The 6879-nt window shown below is 33.0% G+C and overlaps 1 long non-coding RNA gene across 1 annotated transcript; it reads left to right on the top strand.

The window, feature by feature from the left end:
- Nucleotides 1-433: 433 nt before the first annotated feature.
- LOC121219281 (uncharacterized) lies at nucleotides 434-1163 on the top strand. The gene is made up of 2 exons (XR_005915947.1): nucleotides 434-506; nucleotides 777-1163. It is a non-coding gene; the product is annotated as an uncharacterized lncRNA (long non-coding RNA).
- Nucleotides 1164-6879: the final 5716 nt, after the last annotated feature.

Below are 6879 nucleotides of genomic sequence, written 5' to 3'. Positions count from 1 at the left end.
GGGTAAAAAATGGAGAGACCATAAAAGCAGTTTGAAAAAAGAATATTTTAAAAAACCCATAAGCCTCGAAGAAAAATTTCAAAATGTCCCACCGGGAAAGCTGAAGTACCAATGGGAAGATGCGGTTCGATTTTGGAATTCGAAGAAAGGAGAGGTATTATGTACTTGCAAACTCTTATAAAATTTTCGGTTTACAGTATTGACTATATACGTAATAATAATTTCATTATGTAGGACCGTGAGCGAGTTGGAACAAGCAGCAGGCAAAAACAAAAATTTACGCACACGGCAGGGTCGAGAAGTTTTGCTTGTGTAGCTCAGGCCGCGGTACTATGGATGTATTAATTCTATCAAGTATTAATGACTTTTTACTATTAAATAATATTTTTACTACTATATTGTAGGAAGCCTCGTCTGGTCAAAAAGTCAGACGCCTTTAGCTTTTTGACATTACGCACAGGAAAAAAGATGGAACTCCGATGACATCTGAGGCTGCAGAAATTATGGTATATTTACTTAATAAAATTTGATTTCATTATAAATATTTATAATATTTAATTATAATGTTTTAATTCTTCATTTTTATTAGTTTAATTTAAATAATGTTATGTTGTATTCCTTTTTATTGTATATTTCATTTCTAACTCTTTGACTGATTTATTAGGAGAAACTAAAAGATAAAAAGGCAGAGTATGAAGCGACTGCTTTGACTGATAGTTCTGTTAATTTTGAGGATATGATAACAGAATTATTAATGTAGTTTTGGGTCCTGAAAGGTATGGTCGGGTTAGATTTCAAGGATCTGGTGTTAACCCGACCCAATATTTTGGATCCACCTCGCACCAATACATGCCTTCCGGGAGTAAAAGTCAAGCTGAACTTCAGAGGCTAAAAGATCAGATAGTTCAGATACAAGCTACCAAAGATGAGCAAATTTCTCAACTTAGAGCGGAGGCAGCAGCGTGAGAGGCGAAGGCAGCAACGAGGGAGGCGGAGCAGAACAGAAAATACAATGAACTCCAGCTACAGCTTCAGTCTATGATGACTATGTTCCAGCAATTTCAAAATCCGCCATCTTAGACATTTGTTTTCTTGTAACTTTTAACATTATTGTAAGAATATTTTGAATATTCATTTACAATTTATATAATATATTTTTCGTATAATTTTGTATTATTTAAATTTGCGGGTTTTGGTTGGATTTTATGGTATATTTGCTGTTTTTGGTTGAATTTCTTGCAGGAGGGTTGAATATAGGTGCAAAAATACATATTGCAAAAATGGGCAAATTAGCGGCGTTTTTTTAAAAAAGCACCACTAAAGGTCTTGGTCTTTAGCGGCGTTTTTATAAAAAGCGCCGCTGAATGTCCTAGTCTTTAGCGGCGTTTTTTAAAATTGCGTCGCTGAATGTCTTGGTCTTTAACGGCCTTTTTTAAACAGCGCCGCTAAAGGTCATGATCTTTAGCGGTGTTACATATAGCGAAATTTTTCGCAGCGCTTGGAAAAGCTCCACTAAAAGTATTAGCGGCGCTTAAAAACGCCGCTAAAGGCAAAAAAAAACGCCGCTAAAGATCATTTTTCCTGTAGTGATAGCCTAATATAACATAATCAACACAAGACATATAAAACAAAATAAAAAAAATGTGATATGAAACAGGTTTAAAGTAATGATAAGCACATAATATACATGATATATAAGTTGATGGATTGATAAATTAGACTATTTGTAAAAACAAACTTAATATAAACATTCAATCATTAAAATGTGTATTATAAAATGAAGATTTTTAAAGTCACATAATATTCAAGGTGTTAAAAACATTTTAAAAAAATATGTACAATAAAGGAGAACTTAATGATGTATAAAATATGAAAATAGTATTAAAATGCGAGATTCTAAATCAAAATGATATGTAGTAAGATATGTTCTAAAAATAACTTATATACATAAAGATATATATAGGAGAATTTAAAAAGAACTTTATAAAATAAATTAGCATGAGACTTAATATGTACATAGAATTAAATCAATTTTATTACAAATTATATATATAATAGATTTAAGAATATACTTATATATATATGAAGAAAACTATATGTATAAAATAACATGGATTCGATGATATATATAAACCAAACATACGTGCCAATATAACCAAACTTACGTGCCAATATATATATGTATATGCATAATAATCATTTAAATAATATTTAAAACATGCATGCAAAACGTATTATAATAACAAAAATGTATATCAAAATGCATGAATAGATTCAAAAACATGTATGAAATAAAATGACATTAATAATGTACATGGACTAAAGTTAACTTATTATAAAGTATATATATATGTATAATAGCGTATGTAAAAAAACATTACAATAGTAATTTCAAAAATGAAATAAAATTATTAAAATAATTTATAAATATATAAAGAAAAATAAGTAAACAAGGATAAAAATGTTGAATGTGTCTAAAAAATGATAATGAACCATGAAATGAATAAATAAAAAAGGGGAGACTCAATTAAAATAGAATTAAAATAAAAGGGACCAATTATAAATGAAATCAACTACTAAAATAACAAAGGGGACCAGCGTGTAACATGTGTGAATGCGCAGGGGCCAAATCTGGAAATAACCCAGACCCCAAAATGCAGCGTTGAAGCTCGGACCAAAATGCGAACGTGCGCAAATTACGGGGAAAATTTAAAAGAAAAAGAAATGCAAATATAAGCTGATTTGAATATGGCGCGAAAGGGGAGGGACTTTGTCGCAAATAACCCTTCACCGCAGAAACACGCGGGTCCTGAGGGTTAAGAATCGGATCGGGTCGGGTTAAGCTATACGACGCTGTTTTTGAAGCCACTGAATCAGGCTCAAAACGACGCCGTATTTGGTCCTATAAAAGGGCTGAAATCTGATGATTCGGCCTTACAAACCCTAGCTTCCCCTTCCTCTTAGCCGAACTAAGCCAAACCCCTTGGCCATCGCCCCATCGCAGCCTACGATAGATGCCTTCGTCCCTCACCGACGATTTACAGCCCCGTGATTCCTCTTCCACCTTCGATTTCAACAAGGCAAGGAAGAATCAATGGCGGATTCGTAAGGTAAGGTCCCGTTTTCCCCTTTTCTCTTTTTTTTTTAAAAAAAATACAACGATGAAAGATTTGAGCAAATACCGGTAAAAGGAAAGAAAAGACTATAGAAATTGAAAGTGGAAATCACTTTCTCTACTTTTGATTGCTTTGTATTGCTTCTGTTTGTGTGCGTAATATGCGTGTGTATATTGCGTAACCGATTACAAAGATTAAGAGCTTGGCTTTATAGTCGAAAAGAAAGAAAGAAAAATAAATAAAAAATATACAATATTGTTCTTTGTTTGTATTTGCTGCTGTGTTCGTCCTTTTTGTAGGTACGGGGTGTGCTGGTGCTCGGGTACGGGAGCTGTGCTGGCGTACGGAGGCGTGGGCGTGGCATGGCTACTGAGGCGCTGGAGCGTACGGAGGCATGGAGGCCGGGGCTTGGCTGCGGCACAAAGTAGACCTTAGGGTTTCTGCCTGTTTTGAATTTTGGGCCACTCGGGCCTTGAAATTTTAGACCTAGTTTTTTTTAGGTTTTGGATTTGGGTTTTATTATTGGGCTTGATGTATTGGACCTGTAAACTGGACTGTTATGATATATATTTTTGTATTTTTCGTTTTTTTGTTTGCTTTTTTGTTTTTGTGTTTGCACGGGCCCGGGCCAAAATTGGTCATTACATGCCTCGTATCCTGTCTCGACATTGGACACGGGTAGGGGGTGTTACAACGTGTCCTTCCCCAAGAGTTCAACGGTCTGAGGACCAAGTAGAAAGATATTTGAAATTAATAGTGCAATCTAAAAAGAAAAAAATTCTGAATTTTGTGAAATACATGGGCTGGTAATGTTATATGTAAAAATCGGCTAGGCTTGGAACAAGGATTAAATTTCATGAATTTCATTTTTCGAGCTTAGGGACGAAATCATAATTAATTAAAAGTATAGGGGTAAAATGGTGATTTTTCCAAAGATATAAATTGAATTGAATTGAATATAAATTGATTTTAAATTCATTCATACAGATCCAGATAGATCAAATATGAAGGTAGATCAGGGAAATGAGAAAGTAACAGATTAGTAGCTTTTGTGTACACGAACATTATCGAGGTAAGTTCGTGTAATTAAACTGTATATTTATATGTTTGGGTTGAATGTTATGTATGTGAATTTTGTAATGGTCATGTATGAAAGTCAATCATATGTCCGACAATGTCCGACAAATATTAAGTCCCGTTTGAATAAATGAAATTTGATGGATACAGGGTTCTCGATGTGGTCCTGTATGTGTTGCAGATAGACCACAGCTTAAAAGAGCATCCCGTTATAAGCTCTCATAAGCTTCTTGTTATATGGTTCTGCGAGCTTCCCGTTAATAGCTTTTTGGAGCATCTCGATTAGTTGTGATCCTGCATGTGTTGTGGACACATCGCAGCTCTTATGAGCGTTTCGATATATGACTCTTTCGAGCTTCCCGATTAAAGGATCTTTCATGAGCTTCTCGATTAATGGCTCTCCGGAACTTCCTAATATTGGCTCGCTTGAACTTCTTGATATTGGCTCGTTTGAGCTTCTCGTTACATGGCTCAAATAAGCTTCCTATTATATGGATCGAAAGAGGTTCTCGTTTATGTGCTCATATGAGCATTTCCGAATATGAATTGACAGATCACAGATTTGTACACTTTATGTGTACTACCCGTGTATCCATCAATATTTTAAATGATTCAACGGGTAAAATCTTGACATGAGAAAATATATGAATTTGAAATGAATCATTATCCGTATTTACTGACACATGATGTGGAAAATAAATGTATATGGAAATTTGTTGATTATTGAGCTCATATATGTTTCTTGATATTTCTATGAAATACATGACTAACATGCTTGGAAAGGATATATATTTAGGCATTTGGCCAAATTGGTTTGAGCATGGTTAGTTTGATTACGTTAAATGTGAATTAAATGGTAAGTTAAGTTCCCGTTATATGAACTTACTAAGCATTAAATACTTACTCTGTTTTATAGTACTTTGGAAGTTCGTTGGGTTGGAACCTTGGCGAAGATATCTCACACTATCCATCAGCTCAATTCGATATATGTAACAAACTAAATTTTAGGTTATAATGGCATGTATAGGCTAAATTTGGCTAATGATGGTATGTATGTGTTTGGTTGTGACTAGCCATTGGAATGGCTTGTGTTGGAAATATTTTGATGTATATATGTCGAAACCATTCTTTTGAAAAGAGGGATCGACTTTGTTTGAAAGTGAAAATTAAAACGGGAGTCGCCACCAATCTTTTATCAGGTGTGATCCGATCACCTTTGTTTTAATAAATCAATTTTAGTTTACTAAAACAGGGCCTTTGGTCTACGAAACTTGAGAGAATGAGTTCGGGAGTCGGTTACGTGCGAGGAAGGATTAGCACCCTCGACACGCCCAAAAAATTGGTACCGAAATGATTAGTTAGTGTCTTAATGTCGAAAATTAAAAATCGGGAAGGGACTTGAAATACGATCTTTTCTATTAATACTGATTTTAAAATTCTTGAATTAGCTTAAATCGATTTGTTTAAAGATTTCCTTATCTCGAGATATCGGAGTATCACATCCCGTAAGTTAGGACACAATACCATGAATTCCCGAGCACAAGGTCGTCTTTTAGTTTAAATTGGAAATCTGTGCATTTCAAAACTCAAAAGGATATTTAGCTATTTAGAACCAACAAGAGAACCGAAACCCCGTAAGTTAGGGCACAATTCTTCGATGTTCCAAAATGCGAAACATTGCCTTATTTATTGAAATTAGTAAAAACATGAATAAAAATCTTTAAAGTAATGAACAACAGAATGATATAAAATAGGCGGGAGACAAAAATAAATGAGTTGAAAATACATTGAAACAAATAATAAATATGACAACAATATTAAAATAATAACAATGCATGCGATATATTAAACGTAATAATAGTATCCAATGTGAAATAAAAACAACGAATATATACATAATAAAGATATTAAGAGTATGTACGTAATATATATAAATAGTAATAGTGTTAGAAATATACTATATATAGTGTTTGAAGTATATACATAAAATAGTGAAAATATAACTAGTAATGTTAAGATATATATAATATATACATATGTATAAAATAGATATAAAAAAAATATGTACATAATATAGTGTAAAAAATACGTACATAATATAATTAAAATATATACATAAGATAACATGTAGAAAAAAAAATATAAATAATATAGTATTAAAGATATAAACATAAAATAGTATAATATATATACGTAATATAGAATTTAGAATATACCTAATATATTAAAAGAATATATATAATATAATATTAAGAAATATAATAATAACAAAAAAAAGAGAGGGAGAGAGTGGGTGATTTTCGGCCACAAGGCTGGTCACCGTCCGGTCACCGGACCGCCGCCGGCTACCGTCGGTGCCACCGTACACGGCAGCCGGACCTCAAAAAAAACTTTTTCGGTAAAAATGGGAAAGCTTTCTCCTTTTATTTTTACTTTCATATAAAAGAAACAAAATAAAACTGAAAGGAAAACAATAAGCAAACAAAGAACTTAAAACGAGAATAGACCAAGAAACCTCTTTTGTTTTGATATTTGATTAATCTCCAAAAAAAAAAACTAGCCTCTCCAAAAACTAGCCTTTACAATAACTCTTCTCCTTGATTACTCTTAAAAAACCTCTCAAAAATCCTTTACAATAACTTTCTCCCCCAAAACTTCTTCCTCTCCTAAATACAAAATATGAGAA

This window comes from Gossypium hirsutum, chromosome A03 (assembly GCF_007990345.1).
Source record: "Gossypium hirsutum isolate 1008001.06 chromosome A03, Gossypium_hirsutum_v2.1, whole genome shotgun sequence".
In the NCBI taxonomy this organism is placed as follows: Eukaryota; Viridiplantae; Streptophyta; class Magnoliopsida; order Malvales; family Malvaceae; genus Gossypium; species Gossypium hirsutum.
This window is presented reverse-complemented; position numbering and strand designations above follow the sequence as displayed.